The sequence below is a fragment of the Phascolarctos cinereus genome, unplaced genomic scaffold, assembly GCF_003287225.1.
Source record: "Phascolarctos cinereus isolate Bilbo 61053 unplaced genomic scaffold, phaCin_HiC Scaffold_726;HRSCAF=1367, whole genome shotgun sequence".
Taxonomy (NCBI): domain Eukaryota; kingdom Metazoa; phylum Chordata; class Mammalia; order Diprotodontia; family Phascolarctidae; genus Phascolarctos; species Phascolarctos cinereus.
Genome location: NW_027556098.1, coordinates 124854841 through 124873746, shown reverse-complemented (window position 1 = coordinate 124873746; position 18906 = coordinate 124854841). Strand labels below are relative to the sequence as shown.

Sequence of the window (18906 nt, the reverse complement as noted above, 5' to 3'; positions counted from 1 at the left end):
CTAAATTTAGCCATTATTTGATTGCTAAGAGGCGTTTTAGCTTCATGGCACATGAATAGTTGGCTCCACTTTTGTCTGTGATACTGCACTCTGGGATAAGAACTATACAGTTACCATTTGCTTCTAGAACCAGCACTTCTATTTATTTTTTAAATTAATTTATTTTTAGTTTTCAATAATTACTTCCAAAAGCTTTTGAGTTTTTAATTTTCTCCTCCTCCCTCCCCAACTCCCTTCCCATGATGGCATGCAATCTAATATAGGCTCTACAGATACATTCCTATTAAACATATTTTCACATTAGTCATGTCATCAAGAAGAATTAGAACCAACAGGAGGAACCACAAGATAGAAGAAACAAAACAAGAAAAAAAAGAGCAAATAGTATGCTTCGATCTGCATTCAAACTCCATAGTTCTTTGTCTGGATGGGGATAACATTTTCCATCATGAAACTTGTGCAGATGTGTTAGATCCTTGCATTGCTGAAAAAAGCTAAGTCTATAAAAGCTAGTCATCACACTACGTAGCTGTTTCTGTGTACAACATTCTCCTGATTCTGCTCACTTAACTCAGCAGCAGTCCATACAATCTTTCCAGATTTTTCTGAAGTCTACCTGCTCTTCATTTCTTGTAGCACAGTAGTATTCCATTACATTCATACACCACAACTTGTTCAGCCATTTCCCCAACTAAAGGGTAACCCCTCAATTTCCAATTCTTTGCCACCAAAAAAGAGCTACTATAAATATTTTTGTATATTTGGGTCCTTTTCCTGTTTTTATGATCTCTTTGGGATGCAGCTCTAGAAGTGGTATTGCTGGGTCAAAGGATATACACATTTTTATAGCCCTTTGGGCATAAGAACCAACACTTCTAGAGCCAACATTAAGGACCATGCCTATCCACTCTTTTTTTTTTTCTTTTGGTGAGGCCAATGGGGATTAAGTGACTTGCCTAAGATCCCACAGCTAGTGTCAAGTGTCTGAGGCCAGATTTGAACTCAGGTCCAGAGGACCTATCTACTGCACCACCTAGCTGCCCCTTCCTATCCACTCTTGATTAGTGACTTGGCCCTGGATAGCAGAAGACAAATCTGCCAGCTGGCACCTATTCCTGTACCCAATATTTGCTCAGGAATCTCTTGGGATCTCTTTCTTTTGTCCTTTCTTGTCTCTTAGTTCCTAGGTGTTAGAATATTTCTCACTACAGGTGCTATGGGTTCCTGCCACCCCCTCTTGCTAGTATCTGAAGACCTCTCCCCCTTCGTCAGTTGCTCTGGGCTGCAAAAATGACTCACTGTGACTTTCTTCTTGACTTTCTTGAGTACAGTAGAGTCTGGTGCATTCTCTAGACATATTTGTGGAGGAAGTGGAGGGGGGAGATCTTGATTCTAATGGTTCCTCTTACTTCACCTTCCTTAACTCTTTCTCCCCCCCCAGTTATATTTGGGTAGTAATCATTGGAAATGAAAATTTTTTTTAATAGTAGGCACTTTTTCTCACTTTTCTTTGTGGCTCCCTCGTCCTCTGTACTCATCTTAGTGAATCACATATACACTTATTTGCTCAATTAAGAGATGAATGAATGAAGTGTATAGGCAGAAAATATGGAAAGAGTAAAGAGAAAAAATGTATTTCAGTTGATTTCTCAAGCCAAAAATAAAGTGTTTAAACAGTTCCTAAGCTAATCTAATAATTCTGTTGCCAGCTCAGTCAGTGGTGTGTCTTTTTCATTATATATTAAGACCAAACAAATGATTTCTATCCCTTGGAGTTTGAATTAAAGTAATAATCTTAAAAGCAACCAAAATATTGTTCTTTCATTCAGCTAATTGTGTAGCCTGTTAAAATTGCCATTATGCCAGAACCCTAGCAGACTGCCAATTCATTTTCATTCCATTTGAGGTTTCCATCAGAGATACAGGTTATTTTGGACCAATGAGTAAATCTCAGTTCCATACCAAGCCAGATGAAGGAATTAATGATAACTGGTTGACTTTCTGAACAATCAAGCAAATATAACCTGTTGGAAGAAATGAAATATGGTTTTTGTAAGTGGAAATCAATGAATGACTAATATATCAGAGGTCTTAGAGAGAAAGTAAGCATATGGATAAGAGAGAAGCAGCAGATGTAATCTATTTAGAAATTCAAAAAGCCTCTAATAATATTCTACTCCAAAGGCTGTTGAAAATTACTTATGTCACTATGGGATTTCCTTTGCCCTTGTTCTTCTCCATCTCCCCAACCATTCACAAAATACCAATAATAGCTGTCATTTATAACTTTAAGGTCTTTAAAGTACTTTATATCTAAAATATTTAGTTTAATCTTCACAACTAGCCTAGGAGGGTAGGTGTTGTTATTATTCTCAATTTATATATAGATAAGGAAACTGAAATAGATAGAGGTTAATTGACTTGCCCAGGGCCACAAAGCCATTAAGTGTTTGAATCCAGGTCCAGTGTTTTATCCTCTGTGCCAGTTAGCAGAATCCTAGGGATAAACACATACTTCTCCATATTTAATAGTATACACAATAAATAGAATTATTAGAAATATTTTGTATTTGTATATTGGTGTACCCCCATAAACTCAGCTAGGGGAAAGCTTGAAGAAGCTAGTTTGAGGACTCTTGAGCTCAGAAGTTCTGAGCTGCAGTGCCAATCAGGTATCTATCTGCACTAAGTTAAGGATTAATTTAAAGAGACCCATACTGGGAGCCAATGAGTAGGGGAAGCACCAAGTTATCTGAAGGGGCAAACTAGCTCATGTTGGAAGCAGAACAGGTTTTGAGCACACATGCCAATCAGTGGTGAGATCTAGCCAGTGAATAGCTTCTTTACTTCCAACCTGAGCAAGATGGTGAGACCCAGTATTTTTTTTTAAAGGTTTGTAACCTCTCTTTATTCATGATTTAACAAAGTATCTGAAGAATTTTGTGCTTACAAAAAAAATGTGCGTGAATATAGGGAACATTCAGCACTTCGAAGAATCAAAATGTTCTACAGACTCAGATAATTTTCAAGAACATCTTACAGCACTGTGAGAATTTTTTTATGTGGACAGGTGTAAAAATACCTTTAGAGATGGTATGAATTAACTACATGTGTTTTAAATGATGATAGATATCAATTATAACTTGCAAATAGGACTTCAAAGTCACTGTATTATATGAACATGGTCGTCTTTTTTCCATTAGAGCATTAAGAACCTCAGGGAAAAATAAAATTAATCTACATGGAAGTAAATCAATTTAAATGATTTTGTTGTCTGTTACTTTGTTATTGTTTTTTTTGCTAACTACTTTACTACATTCCTTTTTTGCCCTCCCTGAATCTGTGCCATTTCCAATCTGTCAATCTGTTACTAGAAAAAGTTTTCTAATCAAGTTAATTTCACCATTGTAATTTTTTTTTATCACTGCTGGAAAATTCTCATAATATGTTTTGATTGATTTCATCTTTCCTCACCCTGTTCCAGATATTTTCATATGTTTTCAATCCTTCAACCTTTCTTCTAACCTCCCACACTCTCAAGATAAGGGGCTTCTTATTTTATTGAGAATATTGAAGCCAATCAGATGAAGTTCTTTCAACTCTGCTCTATTTCTAAAAACTTCTTATAATCATTACCTACTTTCTCTTTCCCACCTCTTTTCTGGAAGGAAATTATGCCTTTTTTAATAAGCCTAATAGTTTTCTGTACACCCTTAATTCCCTTACCTCCTTCATGGCTTTGTTTCAGCCGATCATTTATTTTTCCTCTAATGAATCTTCCATTTTTCTCTCTCTATGGGATCCTTTATATCTTATGAATAAACTGAGATATCCCCAATCCTAAAAACCTTTTCTATTGACCTGTCTAGTTACTATCTCATTTGTCTCTTTTCTTATACTTCCAATTAATTTTGTTGGGAAAATAGTCCATATCTAATGCCTTTACTTTGTGACATATCCTTTCAATTTCTTGTTGTCTGGTTTCTGCCACCATTATTCTCAGTGGTCACTAAATAAATCACCAAATCTAGTGGGTGGTTTTCTGTGTTCATCATCCTTTGTCCTCTGTTAAGCATTTGTCATTTGTCTCACTACTCTGTTCTCTCCTGCACAGACTTAGAGATACTACATTCTTCTCATTCTCTATTAATCACTCTAACCAGGCTTTCATTTTCTGTTCATAATGTCCTTGTCCTCTTCTTAGCACATTAATATGGGTGTTGATAAAAGTTCTGACCTTCACACCTTTTCTCTTTATGTTCCATCCCTTAGCGACCTTATTTATTCCTGTACTTTTAGCTGTCAGCTCTATGCAGTTGGCCTCCATGTATTTAAAAAAAAAATCTGTGTGCTATATAACATGAATTATTCTATATCAATATAGAATATAATCATATATAGTACATTTAGTATAATATAATCTGTGTAATATATAATCTGTTGAATTCTACACTTGAATCTCTACCTGGCTATCTCCCATCAGCACCATAAGTTTGGCATGTTCAGAAATGAAGCCTAGTGCCTCTTCTTTGTAACTTCACAGTTTTTGTTAGTGGAAACACCATTCACAGATTCCAAACCTTGGGATTATATTTAATTTTTTTCTTCTTTTTCCTCACTTTTCATATCAAATGAGTTATTAGGCTCTGTTTCACCTCTGTAACATCTCTGGCATCTATCTCATATAACTTAATTTTAGTTTGTAAGTATGTAATGTCAGAAGGATACACTTAAATTTCAGTATAACTTCTTTATAATTCTTTCCAGCAGAGTCTCATTAATCTGAGGAGCAAATGAAATGCATCGTTCTACCCTTTCTACAAAAATTCATTCAGGACATTGTATGAGTAACTAAGCACGGAATTAAAAATATTGCCCATGATTGTTTCTGAAAGATCTTCTCATAGACTCTGACTGTGGAGGGGGGGAAGATGACATATACCTCCTCCCCCTTCCCCTTCCCCTACCGTAGGATTACTCTGTAACTTCTGTGAAAGGTTATCATGCACTTTGAAAATAGATACACACTAAGATATAGAGGAAATGGAGTGTAGAAATCTATCCTGCCCTACAGGAAAATTGAAGGGGAAGGGGATAAGAGAAGTGGGGGAGAGAGAGGGGAGGGCAGATTAGGAGAAGAGGTATTCAGAATGCATGCCATCTTGGGGTGAGGGGAGGGATGAGATGGGGAGAAAATTTAGAACTCAAAATCTCGAGGAAGTGAATGTTGAAAACTAAACATAAATAAATTAACAGAAAACAGAACTCTGTGACTGCGACCTTCCTAGAGATAGAGGCAAGTCCATATTAATAAAGTTTCTCCTTCGAAAACTCAAAAAACGTAATAGTATGTCCTTAAGTTCTAGAGAATCACCTTGGTCTTATTTTAGCTTTGCAGTAATCCAAATTGCCTTAAGACACAAAAGTTGGCCACTCCTGTTAAATCTTCAAGAAACTTAATTACCTCTTTTTCCTCCTATTCTTTCTCCTCCTCAGATTTTGGGAGTAAAGTTTTATATTTTCTTTTTTTTTCTTTTTTTTCCCCAGTTAGGCAGTGGGGTTAAGTTACTTGCCCTCAGTCACACAGCTAGTAAGTGTCAAGTGTCAAGAGGTCAGATTTGAACTCAGGTCCTCCTGACTCCAAGACCAGGGCTCTATCCAATGCGCCACCTAGCTGCCCTAGTTTTATATTTTCTTGTTGCCATATTGAAGGCCCACAGCTATGCTGGCAGTAAGTCATTTCACCCATTTAGTGCTTACTTCTAGCTGTTGCCTCTAATCATAGTGCTAACCACTTCATTTATAAACAGAAATACCAGTATCTATGGTTTTAATTTTACTTCAGTGGAGATTATCACCTTTTTCTTATATCATTGAGTTTTACCTGCTGAGTACCAGTGTAAGATAGGATAAGAGGAGGAAGTACTACTGATGGCATTTAAAGTTTTTTTCTCCCCTCTCCCCTTCCTGAAAGGATAGTTTTGAATTGGCCTCCTTATAATTTTCTAGTTCCTTTGTGTATGGCATGTTGGCTCATAAACCTAGTAGATCATTGTCCTTAGTACTAAAAGCCTTGTACTATTTGTCCCAATGCTTTCATTTCTGTCAGTCCCCTATGATAACAAAATTAAGAAGGCATGCCTTGGAATAACCATTTCCTGTTATTGAGTAGATGGAAAGTAGTAAGGTAGTGTTTCTGGAGGTTTGAGGGTGGGTTCATCTCAAATGCAGTGTAGTCATGCTGTATTTGCAGCAGAAGGATGATCACTGTTAGTTTACATTAATGAGTTCTGCTTCATGAGATTAAGGATGGAATGAGAGTAAATAGTAATGAGGGTTCTTACTGTTGGCTCTAACTGAAGATTTAAAGGACCTCTAGGTAGACTTGGCATGTTTAGTTTATATAACTGCACAACAGAATTACCACTTTTAGAAAAAGAAAGGGTGGGCTTGAGGTCAGAAAGATCTTTTCAGATGAGGGTCAGTCAGAATAGCAATTTCCTAGGAAGTGGTATTACTTGGCTCTTGAGTATTGGAGGGCAGGTAAGAACCCTAAAATTAGTGAAAGAGAGGGTAGCCTATGTCATACTTAGTTTTCTAGAGTATTATCATATCATTCATCTTAGCTAGTTTTTCTGATGCATTTGTGAGGCTAGGTCTTAAATGCTTATTCAAAATTCTCCCAGGGATGCTAGCATCCCAGGGATGTTCATCATCTCCTTCTAGCTATACTCTTCTTTTCTGGTCGCAACCAAAGATGAACCACTTCAGTTGTACACTGTACTCTCATTCAAATCCTTTACTTCATTGTCCTGTGGCATATCACACCTTTCTAGATTCCAGACTTGGATTATTCCCACCTTCCACCACATTCACCTGCACATGTTGCTCTAAGAGAGATGGAGGATAAGCCACAAATTTGTTATCTGATTATCTGAATTGTTTCCCTATCTTAGTCACCATATCTGCTATTCTTTCTTCAAGCCTTTCACTGCAGCCTTCCCCTGTCATGAGCTTAAGACCTGGCCTCTTAACTTCATTGGAAAAATCAAGGCCATCCCAATAAGATTTAAGTCATCCTCCGCACTTCATTTTTAACATACCTCTCAGCATTGCTATGAGGATAAAATAAAATAATATTGTAAAAGCACTCTGCAAACCTTGAAGTACTGAATACATGCCAGCTATTGTCATCATCAGTCAATTGCCAAATATATTATTTTTCTTTCTACATCTCATACACATCTTTTTCTCCATCCTGCCTCTAGTCTCTCACTCCTCCACTCCATTTTCTATTGCCTAAGTGATTTTCATAAAGCACAGGTCTGACCATGTTACCCTTTCTCTGCCATCTTCTTCCAGTAGATTCCAGTGACTCCCTCTTCCTGGCATTAAGAGCTCTTCACAGTGTGGCCCTTCTGTTTTCTTATAGATAGAAATAATACAATTTCTCACTTCCATACCATCTACAATCAAGCCAGACTTGCCTCCTTGCTATTCCTCACAGATAACACTGCATATTCTATCTCTGTGCCTTTTCACTGTCTGTCTCTGGTGCCTAAAATGCTCTTCCTCCTCACTTCTACCTCTTAGAATCCCTGGTTTCCTTCAGAACTTAGTTCAGATGTCACTTTCTGGAAAAGCTTTTCCTGCCCCCTCTTCCAGCTGCTAGAACCTTCTCTAACAATGTATGTATCATATTTATATATACACACCTATTTGTGTACATGTTGTCTTCTTCATTAAATGTAATGTAAGTTCCTTGTGGTAGGGACTGTTTTTGTTTTGTCTTTGTAGCTATAATGGTTAATTGATTCTACACATTTCATTATTGATAATATGTTATAGCATATTCATTTCCATTCTCCATCTCTATTGCCATTTTCATGATTCATAACTTGAATACTTCTGTTAAAATATTTTTATTTATTCTAAACTTGACACAACAATGAACATGAACATTAGAACAGAAAAGGTGATTGTATAAAAATCATGAATCTATGTTACATAAATTTAACATAATAAATTTAGTTTCAAAGCTATCTTCTTTATCTTCTTTTGAACTTCCTTCTGAGCTCTTCAGAATTATTGCAGTGGCCATGTTTTCTCCCTTTTTTTTTTATCATCACTAGGTCTGTTGTTGCCTAACCTTTTTCATTGCCTTTCAATCTATAGAAAGACACTGTGCTGTTAGCTATTCAAGGCATAAATAACTAAAACCTTAATCCAGATGTTAGAATAGACATATACTTTCAAATGTGTCTTCCATTTAAACTAAACAGTTTGGGTGGGCGGGTGTGGGGCAAGGGACAGGATTATACATAACCCAATGATGTTACTATCCATGAAACTCTTTTGGAAATCTGTTTTTGGAATCTCTTTTAAAACCTTTGTCATTTTTTTCTGATACCCACAGAATGGATATATCTTTTCTAAAATGGTGTCCCTTCAATACTCTGAGGATGGATTTGATTTAATGGAAATAGTTTTTCAGAGCAGTGCCTGGCTAATAAATTAAATGATGAATGTGGATTACCCTGCTTTTTAAAAGCCATTCCTTGGGATTTAATTTACTCATTGTTCATAACTCAATTTCTCAAAAAAAAAATCAGAATTTTTACATTAGCCTAATTTGTTGGCTTTTTGGGATTGAATTCTGCATGCATAATTTTCACTAGTGTCAAATAAACAAATACTGTCACTTGCATATGATTCTTAACACCTTCAATAATGTCCTCCCTCATAACAAAAATTTAAGCGAAACAGACCAACACATTGGCCATGTGTGACACCATATGTCTCATTTCATACTGATAGTCTGCTACAAGCTTGCTGAAAAAGGCAGAGATGAGTTAATGGCTTATCATAAGTTCCTGGTCCTGCTGCTGACAGCAGTGTTCTATATATCCATAGCAAATCACTTAAACTCTTTGTGCCTCAGTTAACTCCTGCAAAATATGGATATTGTATGAGAGTCTTAAAAATTTTAGAACTGAAAGGAGCTAAAATGATCATGTTTAAATCCTTTAATTTTTTGATGAAAAATCAAAGACCCAGAGAATTTAAGTGATTTGCCCAATGTCATAAATGAGTATTAGACTAGTGTATTTCTGCTCTGACCTATTTTAGAATAGGCCTGACAAGTCAGGGCTGGTCTCCTTGTAGTTTTAGATCAGCCAAAAATGAATGGAATTAGATGTGTGTAAGTCATTCAACAGTTGACATAAGGAACTAGACATTCCCAGCTGAACAAACCTTATAAGGATGCAGCACTTAGATCTCTTAGACATGGCCCCTGAACTCTATATGGAGAACAAGGTCTATTCAGCTGGGCAGAATGATGACTTGGGGGAGGGATGCCTTAGGACATCCACCTAGTTTGAAAGCCAATCTCTGACCAGTCTTCTTTGTACTCTTAGCTAGTTGACATGGAGCCAATCAAATTTTGTAAGTCTCCCTACATGCTAAGAAGAAACTATCTTTCATTGGGCAGGATCTCAGGCTTGCCCAACCCCCTTTGCAGTGAATTTGATGAATAATATTGCTTCTACTATACCTTTCTAGAATTTAATTGAAAAGCAGTTTGTTGTTCATATTGACCACATCAAGTTAAGATGTAATTTACTTTGCACACCTTACTTTGATATTTCTTTATGGCATGAAATGTTTTCAAAGGCTGTGCCAGCAGTGCACAAACTCTGGGGAATTTTACTGAGTGGAAAAGCTTCAGTAGACCTGAGCATCATGCTTTATTGTTTGGTACTGAACAAATACTCATGGATCATTTATGATCTAGGCTAGGGTTACATAACTAATAAGTAGCAGACAAAACTAGATTAGAAGCCAGGTCTTTCAACTTCTTTTTAGTAAACTTTATCCTATTTCGCCCTGTTCATGAGAACAGCTTTGAATGTATGTAAGTATATGTAAGTATAGTGCTTTATATTTAAGTGCTTTCATAACCATTATCTTATGAGATATTATAACAACACTATGTATAAGGAAAATAACTGGTATTTGGTCATTTTACAAATGGGGAAACTAAGTGCTAAAGAAGAGAAGTTACTTGTACAAGTTGATATCAAATTAGTGCTATTCTTCTATTATACTATGTGTAGGTTTTATTTTTAAGTAAAAGCTTAAGTTATTAACATTTCTACCCTTCTGAATGTCTTTTATTACTTCTTTTTGCTTTTTCCTTCTTGAAGACATAACTTTTACAAAATGGATTTATTTTACTAACAGTGTTTTTGCTATTCTATATCAGAGTGTTAGATTTGGTGTGTGGAAGACTTGGTTTTGAATACCTCCTCAAACATTTGCTGTGTGACAATGGGCAAGTCTTCTGGATCTCAGCTTCTTAATCTCTGGAATGAGTATTACAATACAGTAGCATTCTACCCCAGAGTGTTGTTGTGAGGAAAGCTCTTTCCATACTTAAATGATACACAAATGTGAGTTGTAGTACTGATACAATTTTAAAAAAAATTAAAATATTGGATATCCCTCCTGTTGGGGGAAGACATAAATTTTGTTCATTGTTTATTTCTCATAGTACTTTCTTGTCCCTTCCATGGTAATTCAGCAAGGTAAATATTTTATTTCATGTTATTTTCTCTCCAATAGCATTATCATTTTGATTTTTAAAGTGATGTTTAAGGTCTGGTCTTTCCTGTTTTAGTATTTTTATGAGATACTATATGAATTATTATCAAAAAGCGTGATTCTTTCTTCACAGATATTTATCTTACTAAGATATTTCCAGATATTTATCTTTACTAAGATATTTTATCTTAGTAAATTCTGTAAGATTATTTGTTGCACAGATTTGTCACCTTTCGTATTCTAATATTAAAATGAGTTTCCCCAAAGAATGTCTATTGGGAAAAAAGAAATCTGATTCTAATCATTAAAGAATTTCTTGCCACTATTAAGTTTTCATTATTTAAAGTGGACTTAAGTGTACATACACAACACACACACACACACACACACACACACTCTCTCTCTCTCTGTGTCTCTCTCTCACTCTCACTCACTCACTCTTCTCTTCTCTTTCAATACTTTGAACAAGTCTCCTATTTTTACCTTTCAGCTTTTCTATAGAGAAAGCCAATGAATGGTTACTTTAGCAGGGAATCTTTTTCCATGACATTTAATAATACAGAAAGAATAATAGTATTTTTGCATAAGGAAATGTAAAAAGAACTGGTTTCACTTTCTCAGTTTAAAGCTGGAAAATACTTATCACAATTTCCTTCAGTTGACAGATGACAAAGGGAAGGGTAGAAGAGTCTAAATGATATACTGACAATTATGTAATTAATTAACATAAGGGATGAGGACTCAAACCCAGATCTTCAGATCACAAGATCAGTTCTTTTTTGTGCTACACAATATTACTTCTCAAATCACAGTTTTCTTATTCTACACCTTGCAGAATTTTTTAATAGTTACAAGCTGTTTTTTGGTATAAGAATATTTTTGTGGTCTTGCTAATTTTTCAAAATGCATTTTTCATTTGCATAGTATATTCTCCTTGTCTTCCTTTAAATTAACTTTATGTTTAGGATACTTTCCATTTGTATGAAGTTGATTTTGTAGAGAGGAAAAATATAAAATGTACTTTTTGGCTAGCTTTCATGTAAATACCAAACCACAATGTTTATATCTTATGTTTCATACAGTTCGAACATTTTAATGTCCAAAATTCAGATAAACTTAAAAAGTTTATAAATTGCCACCTGGCCTCTTTTTCCCCTAAACAATCTCTAAAACCATCTTGGGTAATTGCATAATTTAATTATTGTTCTCAAAATTTTGCATTTTTAAATTTGGACATAAAACTTAATTGACAGACCTCTACAATTTGTAAATATGCTTAGTTCAATCACTAAACCTCATGTGACATGTACACAGAGAAATCAATTGATTTTCCGCAGCTAAGAAGTTGGATTACATTGCATATCATTGCAGATGTATCAAAGCCATTTACAAAATTATTTTACAAACTAATATTTGTGAAAATATTTATTTATAAAATAAAAAAATAACAGTTCTTTTAATGTTTTAATTTGTTTAACTGCGCAGTGATCTGAATTGTTTAGAGATCTGTATTGTCAACTTATAGAAGAAAAATCAAACATATTCCATTATAGTTCATAAAGGCTTGGACTTTAGCTTGTTATGTTTGTTAAAGCTATTACTAAGGATCTGAAATTGTTAACCTTTTAGAAATACTTTTAGTGATAGAATTTATTTACAAAGGTCAATTAGCTTTTTATAAATCAGTGCCTTTTGTAAATTGATGATGTGGTTGCAGTGATTAGGAATATAAAAGATACTACAGAAAGTTTAAAAAACATATAAAGGGGCAGCTAGGTGAAGCAGTGCTTAGAGCACTGGCCCTGTAGTCAGGAGGACCTGAGTTCAAATCCATCCTCAGACATATAACACTCACTAGCTGTGTGACTCTGGGTAAGTCACTTAACCCCAATTGCCTCATATAAAAAAAAAAACATAGAAATTGATCATCTGTAAACTTTTTTGACTATTGCTTTATGGAACAAGCACTTTCATACATTTTTCGATGGAAATTGTCAGTGATAGTGCAAAGTCTATTTATGGAAGTGGATTAATCCACCATGGGTTTATTCTGTTATTGGAGGAAACAAAATATTGTAAACTAAGTTTTGGATTTGGTATGGCATGATTTTTTTTTAAATTTGAGAGGAATCATCTATATTTCTGAAGTGGAGAAAAAATCATTAAAGGTTAATATTTAAATATTATAAAAGAATTCAAGTGATATTTGAGCAATAACCTCAAGACAAAATACTGAAGTTTAATAAAACAATGATTGCTTAAACTTGCTTGATTGTCACCATTAATATCTTAATTCAAGAATTGTAAGCCTCTCAACAGATGTGTAAAGAAATTAGTATTGTATTACTTAAGATAATGAATTTACCATTGGGTTTGGAAATTGAGGGGGAAAAAACACCAGTAAGTTAGAAGTATTCCATCAAAAGTAAATCCCCCACTTGGGGGTGGGAAGGAAAATGATTAGTAAAAGAGATTAGAGAATGTTTTACTGATTAGTAAAAGAGTTCATGGACAATGTTTCTAAACCCTGACACCCTTTATTGAATGAGTGGAGATTTGTTTTACTTAGGCAGTGTGATACCAGCCTTATAATCAGAGATAGTAGATTTACCACCCTGGCTGATTGCTTCTGGATCAATCTAAATTTGATGCTTATTGAGAGTTTAGTTATCAGACTTTATAGAACCTGAAAATTACTTCATGTTCACTGTTGGTTCCTAGAAAGGATCACCCAGGTGATTCCCATGACTACAGAGCAAAGATACTATGGAGGGAGGGAGGAGAGATCTGCCTAGTGAATTTTTTGGTGTTGTAGTTCAGTGTCAAGGGATGTTGCTGGTTCAGCACAGACTCCTCCTCCCTCTTTCCCCCTTTAAAAAAAGTATGATCACTATCCACAGATGTCTAAATCGTAGGTGATAACTACAAATTGGAGAGGTATTGTGGAGAGAAGGATTTCTTTGGAGTATTAAAGAGGTTGTCGCTGGTTTGCTTCAGTGGGGCTCTTTTGGGCTATTTCAGTGCTTTATTGTATTTTCTTTATGAAGTCTTTTAAATCTTTAAAGTGCCCTGTATTTTCTGTATCTCTTTATGGGTTCCTTTGTATTTTTACATGATCTAGAGTATGAAGTAAAAGAGGACCATACTCAATAACCATATCGTTACCTTGCATACTTGTTTGGGAAGCTGGAAAAGCTTATACCTATACTATATTTGGATATTTTCCTTTAATCTTAGTGGGGAAGCGGGGATTTCAACTTGGTACCCATCAGTAATAAAACCTTGGGCCCTGTGCTGTTTACATATAAACATATTCACATATATGTTAGAATAGGTTTGTGTTCATTTTAGATTTGTGCGTATACCGTATTCATTTCCCCAGTAGGATATACCTGGTATGCGATTTTTCTTTTTGTCGTCCCAGTGTCTAGTATCTGCTTAATAAGTAAATACTTTTCGTGTTCACTTAAATTTTAGTTAGCTTTATGTATGTTAATAGTTTTAGTAAAATGAGAAAATGTGTATTCACAGCAACATAAATAACAAATAACCTTCACAAACATGAATGGCAAATCAAACTGATTTCAAAACTTATTGTAACATTAAATGTATATAGTCTGAATTTCCTGTGGAAAATAGGTTATGGGTTGCTTTAAAAAGTAGATCTAATGTTATGCTATCTGAAATAAACAATGCAAAAAGATTGAGATTTTTAGTATATACATGTATCTATAGATATCATGCTTATATAAGACAAAACTGAGGAAAATGTAAATTTCTGGTATGATGTGTTAAAGCTGACCTCTTTGAGAAATAAATTTAAAGATTCTGATTTTGCTGGTATAAGTACTGCCATCATCGTTGACTGTAGATTGCCTTTGTTTTTTTTCTGTGATCAAATAATTCATAGGGCTTTAGACTGAAGTGTAAAAAAATAAGAGAAAAATAACAATGAAATTTGCTTAAAGATTTACTTCAAAACTTAAAAATCACTTATTTAGCAATGATTATTAAATAAATGATAAATTTAAATTCTGTGGGATGCTATTAAAGTATTTCTCTGAAGGAAATTTAGAGTGCTTTAATTCCTCACATTTACAAAACAGAAAAATGCACACTGGCTGAATGAAAATTTAGTTAAACTGAAATTTGATTTAGTTAAAAAAATGAGTGGAATTAAAATTTAACCAAAGATTTAAGTTCCATGTAATGAAATTAGGAAAAGAATAGCAATTAATGAAAGGAAAACAGAACAAGGAAGTAACCACATTTGACTATATCTAGGCTCCTTTAAAGGCAGGAACTTTATTATCTTTTTATTTTATTTCCAGTTCTTGATAAATGTTAATTTTTTTTATGAATCCAAGACTGATCTATAAAATTATAGCGCTATTTGGAAAACAAAAGTTTAGATTTGTACATAAATAGGGTACAGAAAATTCTAACTGGATGATAAAATTAGAAGAAGCATTTATCTCAGCTTTCGAGGAAGATAAATTTTTATCAATAAATGATTTAGAAATAGTCTGAGTAACAGTTTTTTTGAGAATTTTTAAGGATAAGCTCATAAAAACTTACAAAAATAAAAAGTGTCAGAATGAGAAAAGAAGTATCATAAATGTAATCTATTGTTTAGAATCTAAAAGGTTTTGGATACAAGTTTATCTTTAAATTGTTCCATTTCTAATGACTATTAACTAGGACAGTTGAGATAACCACTTCATGCTATTCAATTGACTAAAATTAATAAAAATGAAAAGGCTCTGTTTTGGGGAGCTTCAGTGTATGCTTGTTGATTTAATTGCAAAATTAATGTGGCATTTCTAAAATATAATCCGGCGACATATAGGACTGATCAAATCCTTTGATTTTGTTTTCTGTTCTTGAGAATATTTTTTAATACTTGAACAAATCTTTGATCTCACTGAGGTAGCTGCTTCTTCCATTCTAACAAATCATAATAAGCCATCTAGTTGTCATGCAGTGGACCCTTGTCGGTGATTCTTGAAACATGTTCATGACCTTCCTGTTGATTTCTTGCTACTTCCTTTTGTGATTGGCAGTATTTTGTAATGTACTTCTTTTTAATTAAATCTCCCTGATGAAGGAGGGACACCCTATTGGGCATATATTGGGGATATATAATAAATGGAGATTTAATTAAAGAGTAATAATATATAATACAGATATATAATAACATATAATAATAATTGGAGATATATAGTAAGTGGAGATTTAAAGAGTAATAAAAAGTCATCTTTTTTTAAAAAAGAAAAAAAAATATTCCAAGCTGCCTTGTAATGATGGTGAATTTTAAAACATTTCTTTGTCCAGCAGTTGGGCCATGGCTTAATAAATTGTTACAATATAATGAATTGTTTTGTGTCATTAAAATGATGGAGATTAGGAATATAAAGAGATGTGAAAAAACAAATTAAATAATATAAAGCAAAGAAAGCACAACTAGAAAAATAGTATATAGGTGTAGCCAATGTTAGGCAAGGTTTAAGGTCATTGTTGATTCTGGGGATAGGGGAAAGATTCATAAAGGTGATAGCATTTAATCTTGGCTTTAGAGATGGGTGGTAATGAAATTGCAGGGTCGGCAGTAATAGGGAACCAAGTGTAATTTAGAGGTCTGGAACAATGATGAAAACATTTGGTGCAGGAAAGTTTATGTGTATAGTGGTAGTAACATTGTATAAATCAATTTTACTATAGTATGCAGGAGGTAATATGAAATAAAACCTGAGTGTTAATATGTTACCAGATTATAAAGGGCTTTAAAGACTGTTTAGGAGTTTGAAGTTATTTAATAGGCAAGACCTGGATGTTGTGCCAGAAAAGTTTTGCTTGATCTATTCATTTTTTTCAATATATACTTAATACCTAATATTCCAAAGTTCTGTGCTGGCTGTTGAGAATGATACAGGAATAGATATTACCAAGTCTTTGCCATTAAGAAACTTAAAAATGTCTTATAATATAAAATAAAGTACCATAAGAAAGAGATAATGTATTTTGAGAGTTTGGGGGGGGGAGCAGGGAGGGGAGAGGTTTATTCCTACCTGAGAAGAGAGGGGAAGCTTTTTGAGTGTTCTTGGAGCATGAGGGTAGTATTTTCAAAAATCTTAGTCATAGATCTGGGGTTGGAAGGATCCATACCTAAGGTCATCTAGCCCACAAATCCCTCTGTTTACAGAGAAGGAAACTGAAAGTTCTATAAATAATAAGAAACAACCAGAATTTAAATTCAAGACTTTGGCCTCTAAATCCTCTGCTCTTTGCATTGCATCATATTGCCTCTCCACATGAGGGTGAGTCGAGTCAAACCAGTAAGCACTTATCAGATATCTCCTATGTGCTAGATAACTGTGTTAAGTACTGGAGGCTACAAAAAAAAGGACAAAAACAGCCCTTTCAAAAAGCATAAAATCTAATGGGAGAGGCAGCTATGTACGAACAAGATACATACAGGATAAACTGGAGATAATTTTAGAGAGATCATTATCATTCAGGGGAGTAGGAAAGTCTTATTGTAGAAGGTCAAAATTTAGCTGAAATTTGACAGAAGCTAGGGAGGTCGAGAGGTGGAGATGAATAGAGAGAATTCCAGCCTTGGGGGATATCCAGTGACAATGCCTAGAGTGAGAAGTTGGAGTGATTTGTGTGATGAAATAGCAAGGGCTAATATCCCTCTATCATAAAGTATATTCAGGGGAGTGGTTTGAAAAAGGGCTAAGACTGGTGTCAGATCGCATGGAGCCTTGAATGCTGACTAAGGATTTTGAGTTCATTCATTAAGGATTTATTGAGGATATTTGTACTTTAGAGGGGCATTATCAGATTTGTGTATATGGAAAAATAAACTGGTAGTGGCTGAAAAGATAAATTGCAGAGGGAAGAGATTTGAGCCAGGGAAACTGGATAATAAATTATTGGAAAAATGTAGGTAAGAAGTTACTGCCAACTGGCCTCCATTGTTGACTGTGGAATTTGAAATGAGCTGATGTAGCAATTGGTTAATTATAGTTCTTGGGGGTGAGGTAGAGGTGGTGGGGTTAGACTCAAAGGTGACAAAGATTTTTATCTTGAATAAATGGGGAAATGATGGGCACAAATAAGGACATCTAGAAGGAGGAGGAATAGATTTTTGTGAAAAGATATATATGCATTCAGTTATATGTGTGGTGAAATAAGGGTGTTGACCAAGGGTAGTCTGGTGGAATAGTGTAGTAGGCTATTGGAAATGTGAATTTGGAGTCCCAGTGATATATTTGAGCTAGTTAATAGCTGGAATCTTAAAAATTAAAAGTTTGGAAGTATGAAGAGTGATAGGAGCGTAAGAAAAGAGGACTGAAGGATGGAGCTTTGGAAAGTGCCTGCAGTAGGGTCAGCCAGAGGAGGAATAGCTTGTGATGTGTAATTGTTTTCAGAACAGGGTCCTAGGTTCTTATTCTCAGTCTCTAGTGCAGTGTCTGGGCTGGTAGGTAACACATTGGATTGAGACCTGGCCTGGAGCCAGGAATACTTATCCTTGTGAGTTCAGTCTGGCCTGACACTTACTAGCTGTGTGACAATGGGCAAGTTACTTAACCTTGTTTGTTCCTCATCTGTCAGATGAGCTGGAGAAGGATATGGCAAACCACTCTAGCATCTTTGCCAAGAAAATCCCAAATGGCATCATGAAGAGTTTGGACATGACTAAAACAACTGAACAACAACAGTGCAGTTTCCAACACGTCATTCTATCATTTTGATACTTGTCTCTTAGCTTATACAATAATTAATGAACTATGTTGGTTGGCTTGCTTTATATGAAGTCATGTTTCATCTGTTCTAGACTTTGATTTGGAATTATGGAACAAAAGTGACTAAATTATATGTACCCATTGACCCAACAATCTCATATATATGTATATATTTGTGTATATGTATGTATATACATACATCCACACATGTATCAGAGAAATGAAAGACAGAATCAAAGGTCTAATATCAAAATAATCATAATAGCACTTTTTGTGGCTACTAGAAACAAAGTTGTACCATTTGGGAAATGGCTGAAAACAGCTATGGTATAAGAATATATATTACTGAATGGTTGAATTCCTTAGAAAGGGTGAAAAATCCTCAAGAAGAGATGAGGAAGCATGCCTCTTCCCTCATAGAGGTATAGGAATGATTTGAATATTGTGTGCACTGTCAGATAAGGTTTCTGTGTTTGTTTTACTTGAATTTTTTTCTTTGTCACAAAGAAGGGGTGGGTTCATTTTGGAAATGAATGAGAAATGACTAATA

The 18906-nt window shown here is 34.6% G+C and overlaps 1 protein-coding gene across 1 annotated transcript in view; it reads left to right on the top strand.

The window, feature by feature from the left end:
• Positions 1-18906, top strand: part of STAG1 (STAG1 cohesin complex component) — a 346896-nt gene that overhangs the window by 101540 nt on the left and 226450 nt on the right. The gene's annotated exons all lie outside the window — the stretch shown is intronic.